Source organism: Rhipicephalus microplus, chromosome 7 (genome assembly GCF_043290135.1).
Source record: "Rhipicephalus microplus isolate Deutch F79 chromosome 7, USDA_Rmic, whole genome shotgun sequence".
Lineage (NCBI taxonomy): Eukaryota > Metazoa > Arthropoda > Arachnida > Ixodida > Ixodidae > Rhipicephalus > Rhipicephalus microplus.
In genome coordinates this window covers 96,028,349-96,048,998 of record NC_134706.1, presented here as the reverse complement: position 1 = coordinate 96,048,998, position 20,650 = coordinate 96,028,349, and the positions used below count along the sequence as shown (strand labels likewise).

General features: G+C 51.4%; 1 protein-coding gene across 7 annotated transcripts in view; it reads left to right on the top strand.

Moving 5' to 3' along the window:
• LOC119179773 (uncharacterized) overlaps positions 1–20,650 on the top strand; it is a 252,867-nt gene that overhangs the window by 51,013 nt on the left and 181,204 nt on the right. The gene's annotated exons all lie outside the window — the stretch shown is intronic.

Sequence of the window (20,650 nt, the reverse complement as noted above, 5' to 3'; positions counted from 1 at the left end):
TCAACCAGCCTGGTGGGGATAAGGGCTATCTGGCACAGCCAGCATCAATAAAGGTTTTTCCTCCTCCACCTCCCTCTACTCGTTCACTATCGTCGGAATCGAACTGCTTGGTACGGCTACACAACTCTTTCCCTGGCATCTGTCACTGCTTTGCAGCGTTTTCCTTTTCGAAGAGCTGGAACAGGCGGTCGAAGCACTTGTGGAGATTCTCACTTTTTTTTTTTTGCTCTCGTACTACACACGAAACTTGTAACCAAGTTTGTCTTTTATGGTTTTCCTACACGTCGGGACTCTTTCTTTTTTCATTGTGTTAGTACCCCGCACCTCCACTGTTGTTACGCTTCTTTATTTGTTTCGGGGGTGGATGATTGACAATGAATTGAGGGGTTCAATGACATGGGGTTACAGGCAGGCACAGTTCCCAGTGCCAGGCTCTTTGTTCTCAGCCGAAGAGGGAGTACAGAGCCTGACCTGGCGGGTAGTGCCTGGGCTGGCTACCTTTGTCCCCAAGAACAACTTGTACTCCGGTAGTCACTCATAGAACATCGGGCATGAACCTCTCCGGTATGGCGTCTCTTGACTACATTGCCCAGCTCGTGTTAGATTGCTCGCTTGGACTTGTTTAGCGGGTAGTGTCACAACTAGTCCACTGAGAGTGATTGTCCCCAACTGCCTGAGGCCGACTTCCGCTCCTCGTTTTGAACGTTCTTCTTTGAAAGAAAGGCAGAGGTCACTCACACGCTCCATTGTCACTTCCTCGTTTGCTATCTTATGAGGGGTCTGTGCATTTATTTATTTTCGAAGCGTAGCCCCGTGCAACAACTGCAAGCAAACTCAAACAAACCTCAAAGTTATACCACTGCTAACTAGGCTGTCCTAAGCCTAGAATAGTTCTTCCATGCTTAGATTTAATTAGCTGTCACGTTGAGCTGCTCTCACTTGACATGTAGGGAATGTTCACAGCCGAAGTCCAGGATTTGTCTCATTGTTTTTGTTGGGGTTCTCGACGAATGTTGCCATCCCGGTCGCTGCCGACTTGATTGCCCATTGTTGTCATCGGTGGTGTGTAGGCCTATCGGCGTTTGGTGCTGCCCAATGCTAAGAGCTGACATGGCCCACCGGGAACTGTCTGCAGACTCGTTTCGAAGGGGGCGTTTGACAAGAACGTTGACGATTTCTGTGCGCGGTTGCTGCATCTAGAGGTCGCACTTGAACTGGGTTGATGTCTCCGGCCACCTCTCGAGTAATAGAAGTTTGAGCATTCTCATTTCATTTCATTTTATTACCTTAAAAGCCCAGCATAGGCATTACATAAGGGGTGGGTTTACATTAGTTCATTATACAATAGTTGGAAATAACATGTGTATAAGCATTATTAAACACGGTATGAGTAATATGGTTACATGATTCTGCAATGTATACAAGCAGTCCGAATGATGGAAATGACATCCTGTAGTTTTTATTCTGCAAAATAATCGGATATTTTTTGTATGAATGTGGGTGCGCTGGTTAGGGCGGCAATTTAGTGGGGCAGGCTCTTCCAATCTGTGGCTGTGCAGAAAAAGAAAGAACCTGAAAAAGTTGCAGTATGAGTACGGGGCGGCCCACTTGGTTCACGTGCCGAGTTCGATGCGACGTTCGCCCAGCGGCGTTCGGCCAGCAGGGACACTCTGCAGATGACTATGTGCGTTGCTCAAAAGAACCTATAAAAGAGCTGAATTTGTATTTAAGTCTGCAAACAACGCAACTCACAGTCCATTCTGCAAGTCTTTCAAATGTGCCGTCAGGGAGGTACTTTGTGAAATACTGAATAGGTTCACCCGGCACCTCGCTTTACGTGGGGGCTGGGATCCATGATATTGTTACGTGATTTCAATGTCACCTGGATCGAAGGTTTTCTTCACCCAGTTAACAGATTTTCAGCGCTTCTTTTTAACGGCATCATCCTCTTCATCGCAATCACTGCTCTCTTCCACTGCTGGCTCGGAAGCAATACTTGGGCCTCCGAGATCAATGTCCTATGATAAAAATAAATCGTAATCCTTTAGGGCACCGCTCTGCTAAAAGCTATGAAATACTACTGCGAAATATACATACCACATTTGCAACATCGTCGGAGACTTCGGCCTCATCGTCAGGAAGGTTAGCATCGGACAGGTTTCCGTCCGCAATTGCCAAAGAAATTCGCTCTGCTGCAGAAATATTGGCTTTGCGTCAAGCCTTTCCATGCTTCTCAATAGTTGAAAATAGATAATTGCGACCAAAAATGAGCAAAATGCCAATAACACAAGTGAACTAACTACCCACGACCATGCTAAAAAAAAAGTAAAAGTTTAGTAACGGTGTGTCCGTTTGTACACGCACATCTGAACAGTGTCAAAAGTGAGAACTAAAAGACCTCGGAATGAAAAACTGACTGGTTTTCATTTACCTGCCTCTTTCTGCACATGAAACAGGCATTTTTAGACTGCATAAATGGTTTACGCTGCCGTAAAAGAGAACTTTGGACGGCAACTCACCGGTGCTCCCATAAAACATGATGGCGCCCATCTTGAAAAAACCTTTATGAGTGCTGTTTCGCCGCTCTACATCCAATTGGTGCTACATTTCAACTCTGTGTGTTTCAAAAATTAGCTGCACCACTCTGCAGCATGGATTTGTTTCGGTTCCGTTTTCAAAAATGAAGAAAAAAGTCGGGTCTCCATATTGTTTTCGCCAGCAGGTGTCATTTCAGTTTTATCGGTGTGCACGTGTTGCTGACAAAAAGAAAATACCGAGTCCGTCATAGTGACATTCGCGGGAGCAGTCCGACCATTGAAAATTAAGGCATGGCCTATCATTTACCAAGTTGAACCTCTCTCCCCTCGCCCTCTTCAATGCGTTAAGTGCTGGCTTTATGGACACACCATAAAAGGTTGCAGGTCTGCTCTCAGGTGCAGAGTATGTGGAGAAGAGCACGATTCTAAAGAGTGTCAAGGTAACAATAAAAAGTGTTGCTTATGTCGGGAAGCTCATGCTGCAGACTTTTCAAACTGTCTTGCAAAGGCTCGGGAATTGCGAATTCTCGAAATAGCTAAACGTAGGCGATACTCTCGTAAGGAAGCAGTAGCTGAAATTCAAGCACGAAACTTAGATTATGCTAGCATTACAGCACCTCATATACCAGCAATGGAAGGGTCTCTCTCTGCTGCTATTGCGGAAGCAATTGATGAAGCAATGCAAAAGGCGATGGAATGCCTAGCTGGAAGCCTTTATGAGACATGACTCATATACTCGCGAATCAGATGGCCCACTTATTGGGCACAGCTGAAAATCTCAGCCCCGCTACTCACAACAGCGAAAGTAAAGGTCCTTCAAAAGAGGTAATCTTAGATACCTCGTCACAGGGTGCTCAAATGGAGAGTGCATCAGCTGAATTCAGCTGATGCACTCTCCATTGCCCAAGCTGGGTCAAAGCAAGGCTACTGGGGAAGACATGTCGGAATCGGATGAAATGGAGATGGACCCGCGATCACTAAAGCGCTCAAGATCCCCTTTGAGCAAAAAAGTTGCTCAGCCTAGCCACCCTAAGTCCAAGAAATACCAAAAGGACACCCAATCTAAAGCCGACTTTCTAAAAGACAGTATCTTAAATAAGGCAATCACCCAAACTATTTTAGCCTAACCATTGGGTCACTTAAAATTATTCACTGGAATTGTCGATCAATTGATTCAGCAGCAACCGATTTATCGTTCTTAGCATCGAAATTCAATCCAGATATACTTGCATTACAAGAAACCTGGCTTTTAACACATCAGACCTTTCAAATAAATAGATCTAAATCTTTCCGTCTAGACCGTCCATCAAAAGTTGGAGGCCTGACATTTTTCATTAATAATAAAATAAGTCTAAAGGCAAAAATCGCGTATAAGCATAGCTACAGCTGCCCAAACCTTGCGTCCGTTTTCAGCATGGACAGATATATTGTCCATGATGCCGCAATGGTCTTAGTGCGGCTAATGCGGTTGGCCATGCCGAGAAGGCACAGCTCGGCCAGGTGTACTGACCACCGCAACTTCTCTCTTGCTACTGTTAAATCAAGACTGATGCTGGGGGCCAGCCCCACCGCATCTCCACCGAACAACAGCCTGATTAGGTTGCCACGTCTGGTAGTCCTTCCATACATGCCTGAAAGCATTCTGTTGACCATGCTTACCCCGTCCTTCCAGAGTACAGGGGCTTCATTGGCCTCGATGTCTTTGAACATCTTCCGTTTCTTTTCGTTTGCTGTGGACGTCCTTGCGGTGATGTAAAACACGGTTGAGCCCCGCTGTGGTGGGAACAGCGGTTGTGTCAACCCAGGCTAGCTGCCGCATTGCACTAGTGACAGATGTCATGTCGATGTAGTGCGCCACAATGGCCTTGATTCTGTAGCCACCGTCGGGTTTGATTCCGACGAAGTCAAACATGTCAGAAAAGCCTCTCCCGTACTCGGTCTTTGAGGTGATCGGCTCGTATAGATGGTAGTCACCTCCCACATCAAGGTCGATGCATCCAAGGCCACCTAGTGAGGTAGGTGTATGAAACAACCTCATGATTTGTGAAGCCCGGAGTCCGCATCCCCATCTCGCTATATCTGAGCAGGCTAGGCGCATGACCATCCTAAGCATGTGGCCATAGGGGTTACACCTCCACATTTGTAGCCTGCTGGCTATCTGCAGCCAGTTTTGCGATATGTCGACTATCCCCTGGTATTGCCGCCTTTCAATCCATGGGTGAGCATAAAAAATGCCCCGCAGGGACCGCATGGCGTAAGTTATTTTCCCATACTGTGTGTAAAGCCCAAGCAGAAAGTCACCACTGTCCCCAAAAAGGCACTTGCTCGCATGCGTATAGACGCCGAGTGATCGCATGACGTCAATTGCATCGTAAAACCTGAACATACTTGACCACAATATCACATCGTCACCCTGTGTAAGGTACCCAATCCCGTCGCAGGACATCCACGCATACAGGTTCGGTTAATGTACAGCTCACAACAGAGTGCGGAAATGAGGCTTCCGAACAATGACATCACACGCCACCTGCTTAACAGCCCTTTCTCATATTTTATCCTCACACCAAGAACTTCAATGACGAGGTCGTCAAGCTCACCGCACAAGTCATCACACAACCGCACCAACTCATTGCCCTCCCCTAATCTATTTGAGAGTGCGGTCCTCAAGGCAGTCCACATATCCTTGAGCAGCCATTCGGGTACGTTGTGGTCGAACTTGGAAGCATCAATCGCAACATAATGCATGCTATAATACTTCGTGAACTGCACCATCATGTCATGCCTACTGAGGGTGCTACTGAGAAACGCTGGCTTCTGTAAGCGTTCAAGGATGTAACACATGCGAACATAACTCCACATCGGGGTACTAATGATGACGTACATCTTGGTCTCCTCTTTTAAGGCGGCATGACATATGTCTGACTTTTTGAGAAGGTCATCTGAATCACCGACCAGCACAGACAACATGCCACAGATGGTCTTTGTCCTAAGCCCGACTCTTTCCGATTTGTCTCTAATGATGCCGTTGTTGATGGCATACTGCAGTTCACGCTGGGTCGGACTGCAGCCCCCTGGTGTTCCCTATCTCATGAAATCCCTACTGTATTCCTCGAATCCCAGTTTTCGAGCATCCCCCAGAACTCCCTGGCCCACCCATTTCGGCATCCAATCGTTAAGGAGTGCGGCAACCTCGCCGCCTGACCCTCACCTGAGAACAGGGTGGTCTCTCCAGTCACCCAGTCGTGGACTGAGGACACCACACTCTCTCTGTCCCATCCCCGTGGCCCACTCAGAGTCGACATGCCGCTGAACATAACCTTAGCCACCGGACTAGTTGCCGCGATTGAATCCTCCAAAACAGAGAGGGTCTTCCTGATCAGGTCATCCCTCTTTTTCTCAGCGGATGCTAGTCTTCCAAACTTGGAATCAATTACACCCTGGCAAACCTGCACAACGCGTGCAAACACGCTACGCGTCCAAGGGTGACCGCATTTTTCTAAAACTTCGGCGATAAAGCTCAGCGGCCTGTCAAAACTGGAGTCAATTTAATAGTGATCTTGTTGTATCTGCTTCGCACCAATTGCTCCAGACCTGGATAATCGGTCGCTAGGCCACTTTCTGAAATGGTCCACACTACCATATCCACATCTGGAGCTTCCCATTTTGGACTGAATCCCGATCCCAACCACAGCCCACCCCACCCCATGGACCCCCTTTGTGTTCCATTTTTTTTTTTGGGCCTGAGGCCAGCCCACTTATGTAAATGGCTCGTCGAAAGCCGGGTCCGCCTGCGTCTGAGGAGCTGCCCCCGCTTGTGCAGGGGCGTCCCCACCGACTGGCCTGTCTAGGGGTACCTGCCGCTGGGCAGCCTGGGCCACTGGTTGTGGCGCATTTGCACCGCCGGCCCCACCCCGCGTGCCACGCCCGTGGCCGTGTCCTCTCTGGATGCGTCCCTGCATCACCGTGTTCGTGAGGTCAGGGCCGTCACCAGGTCTGTCATGTGCCCTCGGCCGTCTCTGAGCCGCCGCCATTTCCTTGTTGCAAATGTGCGACCATTGTAGTGAAGGAGAGGTGCCAAGCCGTGCTACTTCCTTCCCTGATCCAGGCAACCTCCCTGTCAACACGTGTGGACTGGGGTTGTCCACCATCTTCGGTATCCCCCCTTCTTCTCGCTCCACACCTCCTGCCAGAAGCCAATGCTCCGGCCGGGTCTTGTCAGCTCTAGCCCTGGTTCACCACCTACTACGGAGGACGGAGCGGTGTTGCTCGCATAGAAGAATGTGAGCCGGTTGAGGAAGGTCTCAGCGTAAAAGCCGCCTGACACACAGTGTGTGAAAAGGCGTATGCGTTCGGGCTGGCCGGGATCGCCGCTGAGCACCGCGAGATTGGCAGCCGTGTCTGCCCACGCATATGGCCACACTGAAACCTCCATCGTCCTTTCCGAGTGGCGCAGTCGAGATGACAGAGAACTTCCTCCTGACATAGTCCATCGTGTCGCACACCCACGGTGCAAAAAGCCAGTTACGCTCAACCGGCAACACGACTCCTATCGTCACAGAGTCTTCGTCCTCGTCATGGTCGTAGTACGTCTGCTTTATTGGTGGCGTTTTTAGCTGAAGACCCAGCTTCTCCATCACTGCCCTAATGATGAACATGGGCAGCGGAAACCCTTGAGCGTTCTTGAACTCTCTGGGGGCGTAGTTGGTGGATGCATGTCTGGTGGCGTTGGTGTAATTGGGCCAGAGGGCGCCCGGCCGGTACAGCCTGCGCTTGGCGTCGACGCAATTGGTGACACGTTTGTTCGTCACTAGCGGGACCAGCGCCTTGACGGACGTAGTTAGGTCGGAGGAGGGGGTGAGTTACGGGGTTTCCCTCTCCCTGGGCCGGAGCCACTCCCCTTCCCCCCACTGGAAATGGGGCTCAGTCCACCCGCCACACACGGGCCAGTGATCCGGTCATGGGCCGTCGTCCCGATTCAGAAAGCTCCAATTTGCCTACCGGCTACCGGTGCTTAAGGCCTTCCGAGCCCCGTCGCCAGTGGGGGGGTGGCCTAGATCAGAGTGTCCCCCTCACCGCCTCGTGATAAAGCGAAGCGGTGAGTAGTGTGTACCCGGCCGACCACGCCCTCACGGACGACACAGCCCTCGCCTTGTACTTTAGCCACCTTCCTAAATAGGATGCGATGGGCTTGAGAGTCGCCGCGACAGGGCTTGTCAACTGGTACAAACTGAGGGGAAGTGCTGGATCACAAGAAGAAAACAGAAGTGCCAAGACCTTAGATGCACGCGTGGTGCACCTGTAAAGTCCACCCGCAAAAGAGCGGTAGTCGATGTATCCCACTACGGATATCGCTCTGCTGAGGGCGGACACCTCAAAAGAACAGGCCGAAATGGTCCTGGATGCTTCCGTGTCAAACACAACGGACAAAGCAAGTGACGTCAGATTGACGTTTCTCATATCGGGGATACTCATGATGGATTCCGAGAACGCGCGCCATGTTAGCTTTTTGAGAAGGTATATATCAATATTTCTAATTTCAAATTTCTTAGTGGGCTTGAGGGGAATTGAAACTCCCAAAAAGTTCCAGAGGGACGGGAGCTGAGTGGAAGACATCTCCTTGGAGCGTTGGTAATCGACCGAGTACGTTGTGACCGTGCCAGACAGAGTGGATTCCAAAGGCCCAATACCACCAATAGACGGTGGAGTGTTATACATGTCGCGTACCTGCGCCTTCTTGAGTGAGCCCCCAGACCACCTCGCTATGTCGGCACAAGCACAACGCCGGATGAACCGCTCTCCGACGTCAGTCGGGCCAAGAAACGAAAATCTGCTCTCAACGATCAACCAATTTTGAAATATCACCACCAGCCCCTTGAATGCCCGTTGCTCAATCCACGGATTAGCGTAAAAAATACTCCTCAGGCTACACATGGGGTACGTTTTCTTTCCCTCGGGCGTATAAATAGCCCGAAGGAAGTCACCATCACTACCTATGAGGCATTTCGACTTGTGTGTTATGACTCCAAGATCCCTCATGTAATCTATGGAGTCGGCAAAGTCATGGGTTGATGAGTATAGGATAATGTCATCGCCTTGCACGATGTATCCTACAGACGCACGACTCTTGACCAGCCCTCTCGACCTAACATTCTGCGTGTAATGTTCGCAACACAGTGCGGAGATCAACGACCCCACGAATGACGTCGACCTCCACCCACTCAACAGTTCCTTGCTGTACGGGATGTGTGCATCCAGCACCTCGACCACCGACCCATCTAGCTCAGATGCCAACCCATCACCAATGGCCGCTGCGTCTTGAAAATCTCTGAGTTTGCGCTTGCGCAGGCACCGTGCAAGCACTTCCCAGATCATCCGCAGCAACCATTTAGGGACATTGTGATCAAATCGGGAGGCATCAATTGCTGAGTAATGGCGGGAGTAGTACAAAGAGAACATGGCCATGAGCGAAGGTTGGGAGATCGTGCTGTTGAGAAAGCGAGGGGGCCCCAGCAGGTCGAGAACGAAACTTGTACCAACGTACGAGTGCATTGGGGTCGATATTATGACCCGGGTTTTGCGCCTCCTCCTTTAGCGCAGCGTGACATATGTTTGAGGGCCGGAGAAGCTCCTCCATGTCACCGAACATCAGAGCAGAGACGCCCGCGACGGTCTTGGTCCTGAAGGCCATTTTTTCCTCATCGGGAAACAGCCTTTTCAACGACTTGAGGGACTGGGGCGTAGGGGACGCCCCCCCCCCCCCCCCCGGAAGTACCCCAACGAACAGGGTCGTTGCGGTACTCCCGGAAAGACAAGCCCCCCGCCCTCGTTCCCGCCTTGGGACCATTCACCCAGATGTCGAACCACCGTTCAAGCGTCTGCAAGACCCGCTCCTTGTGCTGCGCAAAAAGAAGGGACTCGCCCTGCACCCCCTCTCGAACCTGCCGAATTACCTCGCGATCCCAACCGCGCAGACCTCCTGACATGTAAAGCCCCGAGAATGCCAACCTGGCGTCCGTTCCATAGGCGCTCACCTTCCTCTCAATGTTCGCGAGGATTGTACGAATGACGTCGTCCCTGTGCCCATCAAAATCAGCGGCCAGGACCTCCTGGCTTGGCTGGGGGACGCATGTGACGTGCGAAGCCACGAGCACGCGCCTTTCTACCTGGGCAAGAAAGCTCCGGTAGAAGGCTGATGCGTCGGAAGACGTCGATTCGATGACGTCACAGAAATCGAGGAGGAGTGAGAGGGGCCCGGTGAAAAAGCCAGCCCACTTAGCCAAATGGTTGTGGTGGGACAGGGACATGTACCTAGACCTTCGAAGGGAATCGAGCCTAGCATAATTGGCCGCTACACGCACGCCATCGAACGCGCGGCGCACTGCCGAGCCTGCCTCATCCCAACGAATGCCCTGGGTCCACGCCCAGTCCAGGGTGAGCTTGTCTGACACCTTTCCGCCTATGAAATGCCCGAGTTTGTCTCTGGGCCGTGGGCCTGCCCAGACGCTAAGAGTGGTCCTGCCCCGGATCTTGACCAGCTGGAGAATCTAGCTGGGGGAGGCCACCTTCGCCATTGGCCTGTTGTTGCTCCAGCTGGGGCCGGAGCCGACGTCCACGACCAAAACCCGCTGCATTGGGATCAGCGGGTTGCGTGGGGCGTGGGGCGGCTTTGTCCAGCCCGCGTCCGAGTGCCTGACGGGGGACGGAGCGGGTGAAATGGACCCGTGGAGCAACGCTCGGCAGACATTCTGTCTGCCGGATCTGTCTCTGCCTCTCCTCGTGTGCCACCTGGGCGTGGACAGGTCGAGGATTAACTCCGTCGACAGCGAGGAGAGGGTCGTGGGTGGTAGATGGTGGGGAGCGCCCTTCGTCCCACTAACACGGATGGGCCCACGAGCTGAAATCGGACCGAACGTATCCGTAGATGAGGTTCCACCACTGGCGGATTTCCTCAAGCTCCGGGTCTGGTATCCTGATGTCGGCGGACACCATACCCCCCTGAACGAAGGCCGGAGCCTCGTGGTCCGGCACCCAACGCGGAACACGGCCGGTGTACGCCCCGAAGAAATCATTCGACGAGGTGGCCGAAGTCGCGAGGAGCAGCCGACCGAGCGGAGGTGACGGTCTGCCACGGCTGGTGGCCGCAGCGACCTGGTCGGCATGCTCCCTCCAGTACATCTGGACCACTCCGCGATGTGGCCCTTCTGCACGGGGGGCGCTTGTTGTGTAACCGAAGGCTCTTCCCGCCCAGTTCAGCGCTGAGGTGAACCAAGGCAGGAAGAGCCAATCGTGGCCTGATGGTACGTAGGCCGCGTGAGAGGTCAGTCCCTGGCCATCAATGTCCGGTTCCTCTGCTGGTTTTTCCCACAAGCTCCAGTTTGATCTTATTAAACATGGAGCGCAGGAGGAAGAACGGAAGAGGGAAGCCTCCCACATTCTCCAAATCCCAATCGCCACCAGTGCGGATGTTGGGCACTAGCGCGCCGAACGAGATGGTCGCGTGATTGATGTACAGATCACGTTTTGAATCGACCACGTTGTCGACGCGCTCTGCAGTCATGGCCGAGACATGCAGAGATGTGGCTTGTACAGCTCGCGGGAAAGGCAACCCTAGCCCGTTGATTGACGCCCAGGTCAATCCGAGCGAGAGTGCCGCCGTGTAGCTGTGGCCTGCTGTCACGACGGCCGAGCCCGAAAGCCAGATGGACAGGGACAGCTCTCTGCGGGGAAGGTAGAGCTTCGGCTCCCCCTCGATGAGGTCGAGCGCCCTGGCCATCCGAAAAGTCGGGCTGGCCGAGCAGACAGCAAGGGATGGTGACACACCGAGCTGATTTTCGTCAAATCCGGGTGGGTAGGCAGCTCCTTCGGCTGCCGCGAAAGCAGCTTCAGGGAGCATGCCCGACTGTCCTAGGTGGTACCACCCTAGCCACGTCAAGTGAGGTGCCGTGGCCATCCATTGTTCGCCAGCCGGCCAGACCTTCACTTTTGGGAACGATTTTCCGTTCGCCTGCTCAAATGGGTGGGCAAGAGTGGAGAAAAGTCCAATTGAATCCCCGTTTGATTCTGCCTTCAGGAGCGGGTCGACGGAAAAGCGCCTGCTCATTTCGGATGCCAGTGCCAGTGCATGTTCAGCGCAGCCTGGTGTAGCAATGTAGTTATACATGTACTCCCAGGCCAGGCTGACGTCCAGCTGCCTGCCCCCTGGAGCCACATCCTCTCCTGCGGGTCCAAGGAACGCGTCAACCAGATCGCGCACACCTGGCAGTCCGAGATTGTCAAAATTACGGAGTGCGAGCCCGAAAGCCAGATGGACAGGGACAGCTCTCTGCGGGGAAGGTAGAGCTTCGGCTCCCCCTCGATGAGGTCGAGCGCCCTGGCCATCCGAAAAGTCGGGCTGGCCGAGCAGACAGCAAGGGATGGTGACACACCGAGCTGATTTTCGTCAAATCCGGGTGGGTAGGCAGCTCCTTCGGCTGCCGCGAAAGCAGCTTCAGGGAGCATGCCCGACTGTCCTAGGTGGTACCACCCTAGCCACGTCAAGTGAGGTGCCGTGGCCATCCATTGTTCGCCAGCCGGCCAGACCTTCACTTTTGGGAACGATTTTCCGTTCGCCTGCTCAAATGGGTGGGCAAGAGTGGAGAAAAGTCCAATTGAATCCCCGTTTGATTCTGCCTTCAGGAGCGGGTCGACGGAAAAGCGCCTGCTCATTTCGGATGCCAGTGCCAGTGCATGTTCAGCGCAGCCTGGTGTAGCAATGTAGTTATACATGTACTCCCAGGCCAGGCTGACGTCCAGCTGCCTGCCCCCTGGAGCCACATCCTCTCCTGCGGGTCCAAGGAACGCGTCAACCAGATCGCGCACACCTGGCAGTCCGAGATTGTCAAAATTACGGAGTGCGGGTCCGATGATCGGGACTTGCACTCTGCTCCGTCCGATGTCAGTTACGGGCCCTGGCCTGTTTGTGCTTGGTGTCAATGAGCACGATTAGGATGTTGAAGTCGCCGGTGATGTAGTTCAGTGGCGCGTAGGGGCCGTCAGGATTGTGACGTCCTTCTGGCCCTCGGGAGCCAGGGAGTCCTTGCATCCGAGGGAGTACCAGACACGCATGCTCCAGTACTCTGAGCCCACGAACGAGAGGAGGTATGGAACAGCAAACCGGTTCCCAAGCACACTAAAAGATATGGGAACCAATGCTGTCCCGCTCCCCCACGTCCCCGGTCCCAGGTCTGCGTAGTCGCCCTCAAAGATGAAGGATCCTCCAAGGATCCCCGTGTACGTTCCGAGATCAACACACCCAATCTTCCCGGTGGGCACGCCGGCGCCAGGTCCCTCCACCCTCCGCTTGACAGTATCGATCCGCAAGCTTGGCCCGAATCTGGTTGGCAGTTGGGTCAGCTTCTTGATGTTCGAGGCCAGCAGCACCAGCTCGTTCAGGAGAGCACACCTCACCATAGGCGCTTTATCGCGCACAGGAAAGGTGAGGTGGCCGACAAACGAAGTGATGTTGACCATTGCGGCGGTGTCGATAGTGCTGGGAAGGCAGAAGAACCTGCCGGCGGCGAACTCACCGAGGTTTTGGGCCAGGGCAGAGATCATATGTTCATAGACCGGGGTAAGGGTGACTTCCCCCGGTCCTACTGCTTCCATCTCTCGGAGGGCAGCGAGCCGGAAAGGGATGTAACTCAACTGTGTCTTAAGGAATTCTTGGCCTCGGGCCACCTTTATCGACACAGGACACAATCGCTCAGCCCACTGCCATGGGGTCAGGTGAACGGGAAAGGTCGTAGTCTGTTGCAGTGCGACCTGGTCCAGTAAAGGGGCCACTCCCATCACAAAGGACATAGCATTGGGTATGGGGAGGTCCCAACTGGCCCGGGCCGCACTGATGGGAGTGGACAGCACTCTGTCATCAGAAACAGCAGAGGTAGGGGTATTCTTCTGTGCTGTCTCTGTCATATGTGCCGTGCTACTTAAGGGATAGCTCCCCGGGAATCTTATATTTCTTCAAGTATGACGGGGGAAGGACCAGCGATCTTCCTGCCAGAGTCGGTCAACTGCTGCTGTCGAGGACCATAGCATTTTCTGCATTACACGGAGAGCCGCCACCGTGCAGTTGTCGGGCGTTTCTTAGGCGGGTCAGAGCGTGCAGCACAGTAGATGGCTCGTTAAGTGTTTTTACACTGTCATCCCACAGACTCCTGCCACGGAGACCGCTATTGTACTCGCCTTGTATTGCCGTGGCAATGAATACTTTGGCATTGCCGTGAGGGCGTTTCTTGGCATGGCTCCTGCCTTTGTCAGTCTCGGCAAATGCTGCAGAAATTCCTGAGATGTTACAGGGCTTTTTAGTTATAACCACTCACTCTACCATCATCTTGAGCCTTAGTCCTCCAAGGAAATGAAGTTTCTCAGACTCTGGTATCTCGGAGTTCAAACAGGCACAGAGCTGCAGGATGCCAGACATATTCGTGTGGCGTCTCCCTCAACCTGCTGCTATCGTCGTTTCAGCTGCATGTATGCGCCCTCTCGAACATGGTCTACCAGAAAATTTTTCATCAGCGCCTTTCACCAATCCTCCTATGTTATAAGCGCATTTTTCCGTAGCACATTCACGTACAACCATTGCACAGTGTCTTCCAGTGCGAACACCAGGTTGTCAGCTTTCTCTGCATGGGTCCATGGTGTCTTCCAGTGTGAACACCAGGTTGTCACCCTTCTCTGCATGGGTCCATGTCAGTGCCAGGCTGTAGCGCTCGCACAGGTGCAGCCAGTCACCCAGATCTTTGTCGCCTTTAGCCCGCAATATGGGAGGTGATGCGAACGGCTGCCCGTTCATGGCGTTTCCCTCTACTCGTTCACTATCGTTGGAATTGAATTGCCAGATACGGCTACACAACTCTTTCCCTGGCATCTGTTACTGCTTTGCACGCTTTTCCTTTTCGAAGAGCTGGAACAGGCAGTCGAAGCACTTGTGGAGATTCTCCCTTTTTTTTGCCCTCGTAATACACACGAAACTTGTAACCAAGTTTGTCTTTTATGGTTTTCCTACACGTTGGGACTCTTTCTTTTTTCATTGTGTTAGTACCCCGCACCTCCACCGTTGTTACGCTTCTTTATTTGTTTCGTGGGTGGATGATTGACAATGAATTGAGGGGTTCAATGACACGGGGTTACAGGCAGGCACAGTTCCCAGTGCCAGGCTCTTTGTTCTCAGCCGAAGAGGGAGTGCAGAGCCTGACCTGGCGGGTAGTGCCTTGGCTGGCTACCTTTGTCCCCAAGAACGACCCGTACTCCGGTGGTCACTCATAGAACATCGGGCATGAACCTCTCCGGTATGGTGTCTCTTGACTACATTGCCCAGCTCGTGTTAGACTGCTCGCTTGGACTTGTTTAGCGGGTAGTGCCACGACTAGTCTATTGACAGCGATTGTCCCCACCTGCCTGAGGCCGACCTCCGCTCCTCGTTTTGAACGTTCTTCTTTTAAAGAAAGGCAGAGGTCACTCACATGCTCCATTGTCACTTCCTCGTTTGCTATCTTATGAGGGGTCTGTGCATTTATTTATTTTCGAAGCGTAGCCCCGTGCAACAACTGCAAGCAAACTCAAACAAACCTCAAAGTTATACCACTGCTAACTAGGCTGTCCTAATCCTAGAATAGTTCTTCCATGCTTAGATATAATTAGCTGTCACGTTGAGCTGCTCTCACTTGACATGTAGGGAATGTTCACAGCCGAAGTCCAGGATTTGTCTCATTGTTTTTGTTGGGGTTCTCGACGAATGTTGCCATCCCGGTCGCTGCCGGCTTGATTGCCCATTGTTGTCATCGGTGGTGTGTGGGCCTATCGGCGTTTGGTGCTGCCCGGTGCTAAGAGCTGACATGACCCACCGGGGACTGTCTGCAGACTCGTTTCGAAGGGGGCGTTTGACAAGAACGTCAACAATTTCTCTGCGCGATTGCTGCATCTAGAGGTCGCACTTGAACCGGGTTGATGTCTCCGGCCACCTCTCGAGTAATAGAAGTTTGAGCATTCTCATTTCATTTTATTTTATTACCTTAAAAGCCCAGCATAGGCATTACATAAGGGGTGGGTTTACATTAGTTCATTATACAATAGTTGGAAATAAAATGTGTATAAGCATTATTAAACACGGTATGAGTAATATGGTTACATGATTCTGCAATGTATACAAGCAGTCCGAATGATGAAAATGACCCCCTGTCGTTTTTATTCTGCAAAATAATCGGATATTTTTTGTATGAATGTGGGTGCGCTGGTTAGGGCGGCAATTTAGTGGGGCAGGCTGTTCCAATCTGTGGCTGTGCAGAAAAAGAACCTGAAAAAGTTGCAGTATGAGTACGAGGCGGCCCACTTGGTTCACATGCCAAGTTCGATGTGACGTTCGGCCAGCGGCGTTCGGCCAGCAGGGACACTCTGCAGATGACTATGTGCGTTGCTCACAAGAACCTACAAAAGAGCTGACTTCGTATTTAAGTCTGCAAACAGTGCAACTCACAGTCCAGTCTGCAAGTCTTTCAAATGTGCTGTCAGGGAGGTACTTTGTGAAATACTGAATAGGTTCACCCGGCACCTCACTTTACGTGGGGCTGGGATCCATGATATTGTTACGTGATTTCAATATGTCACCTGGATCGAAGGTTTTCTTCACCCAGTTAACAGATTTTCAGCGCTTCTTTTTAACGGCATCATCCTCTTCATCGCAGTCACTGCTCTCTTCCACTGCTGGCTCGGACGCATTGCTTGGGCCTCCGAGATCAATGTCCTATGATAAAAATAAATCGTAATCCTTTAGGGCACCGCTCTGCTAAAAGCTATGAAATACTACTGCGAAATATACATACCACATTTGCAACATCGTCGGAGACTTCAGCCTTATCGTCAGAAAGGTTAGCATCGGACAGGTTTCCGTCAGCAATTGCCAAAGAAATTCGCTCTGCTGCAGAAATATTGGCTTTGCGTCGAGCCTTTCCATGCTTCTCAATAGTTGAAAATAGATAATTGCGACCAAAAATGAGCAAAATTCCAATAACACAAGTGAACTAACTACCCACGACCATGCTAAAAAAAGTAAAAGTTAGGTAACGGTGTGTCCGTTTTTACACGCACATCTGAACAGTGTCAAAAGGGAGAACTAAAAGACCTCGGAATGAAAAACTGACTGGTTTTCATTTAACTGGCTCTTTCTGCACATGAAACGGGCATTTTTAGACTGCATAAATGGTTTACGCTGCCGTAAAAGAGAACTTTGGACGGCAACTCACCGGTGCTCCCATAAAACATGATGGCGCCCATCTTGAAAAAACCTTTATGAGTGCTGTTTCGCCGCTCTACATCCAATTGGTGCTACATTTCAACTCTGTGTGTTTCAAAAATTAGCTGCACCACTCTGCAGGTTGGATTTGTTTCGGTTCCGTTTTCAAAAATGAAGAAAAAAAGTCGGGTCTCCATATTGTTTTCGCCAGCAGGTGTTATTTCAGTTTTATCGGTGTGCACGTGTTGCTGACAAAAAGAAAATACCGAGTCCGTCATAGTGACATTCGCGGGAGCAGTCCGACCATTGGAAACTAAGGCATGGCCTATCATTTACCAAGTTGAACCTCTCTCCCCTCGCCCTCTTCAATGCGTTAAGTGCTGGCTTTATGGACACACCATAAAAGGTTGCAGGTCTGCTGTCAGGTGCACGATTCTAAAGAATGTCAAGGTAAGAATGAAAAGTGTTGCTTATGTCGGGGAGCTCATGCTGCAGACTTTTAAAACTGTCTTGCAAAGGCTCGTGAATTGCAAATTCTCGAAATAGCTAAACGTAGGCGATACTCTTGTAAGGAAGCAGTAGCTGAAATTCAAGCACGAAACTTAGATTATGCTAGCATTACAGCACGTCATATACCAGCAATGGAAGGGTCTGTCTCTGCTGCTATTGCGGAAGCAATTGATGAAGCAATGCAAAAGGCGATGGAATGCCTAGCTGGAAGCTTTTATGAGACATGACTCATATACTCGCGAATCAGATGGCCCACTTATTGGGCACAGCTGAAAATCTCAGCCCCGCTACTCACAACAGCGAAAGTAAAGGTCCTTCAAAAGAGGTAATCTCAGATACCTCGTCACAGGGTGCTCAAATGGAGAGTGCATCAGCTGAACTCACTCTGGGTCAAAGCAAGGCTACTGGGGAAGACATGTCGGAATCGGATGAAATGGAGATGGACCCGCGATCACTAAAGCGCTCAAGATCCCCTTTGAGCAAAAAAGTTGCTCAGCCTAGCCACCCTAAGTCCAAGAAATACCAAAAGGACACCCAATCTAAAGCCGACTTTCTAAAAGACAGTATCTTAAATAAGGCAATCACCCAAACTATTTCAGCCTAACCATTGGGTCACTTAAAATTATTCACTGGAATTGTCGATCAATTGATTCAACAGCAACCGATTTATCGTTCTTAGCATCGAAATTCAATCCAGATATAGTTGCATTACAAGAAACCTGGCTTTTAATACATCAGACCTTTCAAATAAATAGATATCAATCTTTCTGTCTAGACCGTCGATCGAAAGTTGGAGGCCTGACATTTTTCATTAATAATAAAATAAGTCTAAAGGCAGAAATCGCGTATAAGCATAGCTACAGCTGCCCGAACCTTGCGTCTGTTTTCAGCATGGACAGATATATTGTCCATGATGCCGCAATGGTCTTAGTGCGGCTAATGCGGTTGGCCATGCCGAGAAGGCACAGCTCGGCCAGGTGTACTGCCCACCGCAACTTCTCTCTTGCTACTGTTAAATCAAGACTGATGCTGGGGGCCAGCCCCACCGCATCTCCACCGAACAAGAGCCTGATTAGGTTGCCACGTCTGGTAGTCCTTCCATACATGCCTGAAAGCATTCTGTTGACCATGCTTACCCCGTCCTTCCAGAGTACAGGGGCTTCATTGGCCTCGATGTCTTTGAACATCTTCCGTTTCTTTTCGTTTGCTGTGGACGTCCTTGCGGTGATGTAAAACACGGTTGAGCCCCGCTGTGGTGGGAACACCGGTTGTGTCAACCCAGGCTAGCTGCCGTATTGCACTAGTGACAGATGTCATGTCGATGTAGTGCGCCACAACGGTCTTGACTCTGTAGCCACCGTCGGGTTTGATCCCGACGAAGTCAAACATGTCAGAAAAGCCTCTCCCGTACTCGGTCTTTGAGGTGATCGGCTCGTATAGATGGTATTCACCTCCCACATCAAGGTCGATGCATCCAAGGCCACCTAGTGAGGTAGGTGTATGAAACAACCTCATGATTTGTGAAGCCCGGAGTCCGCATCCCCATCTCGCTATATCTGAGCAGGCTAGGCGCATGACCATCCTAAGCATGTGGCCATAGGGGTTACACCTCCACATTTGTAGCCTGCTGGCTACCTGCAGCCAGTTTTGCGATATGTCGACTATCCCCTGGTATTGCCGCCTTTCAATCCAGGGGTGAGCATAAAAAATGCCCCGCAGCGACCGCATGGGGTAAGTTATTTTCTCATACTGTGTGTAAAGCCCAAGCAGAAAGTCACCACTGTCCCCAAAAAGGCACTTGCTCGCATTCGTATAGACGCCGAGTGATCGCATGACGTCAATTGTATCGTAAAACCTGAACATACTTGACCACAATATCACATCGTCACCCTGTGTAAGGTACCCGATCCCGTCGCAGGACATCCACGCATACAGGTTCGGTTAATGTACAGCTCACAACAGAGTGCGGAAATGAGGCTTCCGAACAATGACATCACACGCCACCTGCTTAACAGCCCTTTCTCATATTTTATCCTCACACCAAGAACTTCAATGACGAGGTCGTCAAGCTCACCGCACAAGTCATCACACAACCGCACCAACTCATTGCCCTCCCTGAATCTATTTGAGAGGGCGGTCCTCAAGGCAGTCCACATATCCTTGAGCAGCCATTTGGGGACTTTGTGGTCGAACTCTGAAGCATCAATCGCAACATAATGCATGCTATAATACTTCGTGAACTGCACCATCATGTCATGCCTACTGAGGGTGCTACTGAGAAACGCTGGCCTCTGCAAGCATTCAAGAATGTAACACATGCGAACATAACTCCACATCGGGGTACTAATGATGACGCACATCTTGGTCTCCTCTTTTAAGGCGGCATGACATATGTCTGACTTTTTGAGAAGGTCATCTGAATCACCGACCAGCACAGACAACATGCCACAGATGGTCTTTGTCTTAAGCCCGACTCTTTCCGATTTGTTGCTAATAATGCTGTTGTTGATGGCATACTGCAGTTCACGCTGGGTTGGACTGCAGCCCGGTGGCGTTCCCCATCTCATGAAATCCCTACTGTATTCCTCGAATCCCAGTTTTCGAGCATCTCCCAGAACTCCCTGGCCCACCCACTTTGGCATCCAATCGTTAAGGAGTGTGGCAACCTCACCGCGCTGACCCTCACCTGAGAACAGGGTGGTCTCTGCAGTCACCCAGTCGCGGACTGAGGACACCACACTCTCTCTGTCCCATCCCCGTGGCCCACTCAGAGTCGACATGCCGCTGAACATAACCTTAGCCACCGGACTAGTTGCCGCGATTGAATCCTCCAAAACAGAGAGGGTCTTCCTGATCAGGTCATCCCTCTTTTTCTCAGCGGATGCTAGTCTTCCAAACTTGGAATCAATTACACCCTGGCAAACCTGTACAACGCGTGCAAACACGCTACGCGTCCAAGGGTGACCGCATTTTTCTAAAACTTCGGCGATAAAGCTCAGCGGCCTGTCAAAACTGGAGTCAATTTAATAGTGATCTTGTATCTGCTTCGCACCAATTGCTCCAGACCTGGATAATCGGTCGCTAGGCCACTTTCTGAAATGGTCCACACTACCGTATTCACATCTGGAGCTTCGCATTTTGGGCTGAATTCCGATCCCAACCACACGGCGCGGCGATGTGGCGGTCGTCTCAACTGGCCTGCACGGTAGGTCTGACCCGCTTAGCAGTGGACCCCGACGCAGACTCTGGCGCTGTCTCTGATGCGGCAGCTGGAGTGTTTTTCGCACGGTGCTTCCGAACAGCCGACCGTGGTGGCCGATACGAATATTTGGCG